We start from the raw sequence: 1,879 nt of genomic DNA, 5'->3' as shown, positions 1-1,879 counted from the left end.
TCATCTTGTGGGGTGGTTTGGTTTGGGGTTTTTTAAAAAAAACCCAGCTGTCCGTTCTATTTGTGCACCAAGAGACAAGGAGGGACGGTCTCTCCTGGTGCCCCCCCCCACTCAGCGCTCTGCACCCAGCCTGTGACGGAGGCTTTCTTCCTCTCCCGGCTGTAGCTGGCAGGGAAGCAGTTGCATGCCGGTTTTATTGCGACATGCCCGGTTTTCCAGGCAAAGGGCAGGTTTTGGCACCCCACTGTCGTGGATTGGGTCCCCACCTTTCTGTCCGCGGTGCCAGCAGCCCCCAGCTACGCTGCGCAAGCAGCTCCGAGGAATTCTCCTGGCAGCCACATGAAGCCTGAAAAACCTCCCGAGTACGCTTTCAGCTGGCAGCAAGCTCTTCTTTTAGGGCCGTTCTTAAAAGTAACGGCGTCCGCTACTCCGAAAGTGACATGGGATAGTTGCAGGTTGCCAGAGACTTCACGTGTACAGCATCGCATCCAAGGCGCTCTGCTTTGTGTTGGGTACTTTGAGCGTTGTTGCGTTGAGACCTGCAGACAAACCGACAGGTGGTTTGCAGCGCTGGGCTCTGTGGCATCCAAATCTAACCCGGCACTGCTGGAGGCTTGTCTTTCCTTGACAGACACTCCGTGGGCAGTCGGCCCCTGTATCTCGGAACGTCCGTGCGGTGACCTGGGCCGCGCACGGCGCTGTGCACTAGCCGGGGGCGGGCTGCTGGGTGTCTGTTCGGTGTGTTTTCCCGGGGTGGGCTGAGAGCGGCGCTCGGCGCTGCGCCTGGCTAAGCTCGCTGGTTTTAGCGCGCTGCCGTCTCCGCCTTTTCTGCCCCAGGACCCTGTGCGACAAAAGGAAAGAGTGAGGGCCGTGCTATAAAGGGGGGGAGGGCAACTGTGAGCTGCCCGACCCCCTGCGTGAGCCCCGGGCTGATAACCCAGGATGTAGTAGTGCAGGACGGGGCCGAAGCGAATTTGAGCTGGGGGGGGGGGGGGGGGGAACGGATTGCGTGTAAACCTGGTTCAGCCGGCGGAGACGCGGTTGCGGTGAGAAGGGCGGTGCGCCCGGCAGAGGGCGCCGCGTCTGTTGTCTTCCACACAGCAACAGGGAGAAAAGCGGAGCGTGTGTGCAGCCGCCCGGTAGCGCGCCGTGATCGTATAGTGGTTAGTACTCTGCGTTGTGGCCGCAGCAACCTCGGTTCGAATCCGAGTCACGGCAGGAAGGGAAAGGCTGGTTTTCATTTTTATTCAATGTGTGGAAGAGTTTTATAAGGTAAATATCATCTGTCCGGGAAAGCTGCGAGTGAAACGAATCCGCACTCAGCGCTCTTGTGACTTTGGTAAGGGTGATTTGTAAAAACTAACACACCCGGTACGTATTACTGCAACGAGCCCATCGCGCCATGTGTGCGCGCTCCAGTGTGTGCTTAGGGATAACACGGGCCTGGCCGGCCTGGTACTTGTCTTCGTTGCAGCTGCGGTCCGTCCGCACTGAGCAAGCTCGTGAAGTCTGCTGCTCTCTTACCTTCGCCAGTCGTGTGCAGTAGTAAAGCAGCCGCTCTGAATTACTGGAGGGGACAGCGGAAATCTGGCTTGGTCAGGCATGGCCTGTTGTTGTGAGCAGGTGGGTTTCGGTGGGTGACCGACAAAATGAACCGGCCCTTCTCAGTGATTCCAGGAAATCCTTTGTTTAACTTCCTCCATCACTGCTCCTACAAGAAGGCCGGCTCTCAGAAAGAAGACATCCAAAGGGGCATTTGAACCTTGTAAATTACACTATAGCAAAATATAGTAATTCACCTAATAAATCATATCAATTAACAATCGAATCACGGACCATAATAACTAAAATAATGAGGGCTCATTGCTAAGGAGTTAAC

The 1,879-nt window shown here is 56.1% G+C and overlaps 1 non-coding gene across 1 annotated transcript; it reads left to right on the top strand.

The window, feature by feature from the left end:
• Positions 1–1,146: 1,146 nt before the first annotated feature.
• On the top strand, positions 1,147–1,218 carry TRNAH-GUG (transfer RNA histidin (anticodon GUG)). Its single transcript has one exon. It is a non-coding gene; the product is annotated as a tRNA-His (tRNA).
• Positions 1,219–1,879: the final 661 nt, after the last annotated feature.

The sequence above is a fragment of the Emydura macquarii genome, unplaced genomic scaffold (genome assembly GCF_026122565.2).
Source record: "Emydura macquarii macquarii isolate MOO-44397 ecotype Brisbane River unplaced genomic scaffold, CSIRO-AGI_Emac_v2 contig_1451, whole genome shotgun sequence".
NCBI classification, from domain to species: Eukaryota; Metazoa; Chordata; order Testudines; family Chelidae; genus Emydura; species Emydura macquarii.
The sequence above is the reverse complement of the archived record's forward strand: the minus strand, read 5'-3'. Positions and strand labels throughout refer to the sequence as shown.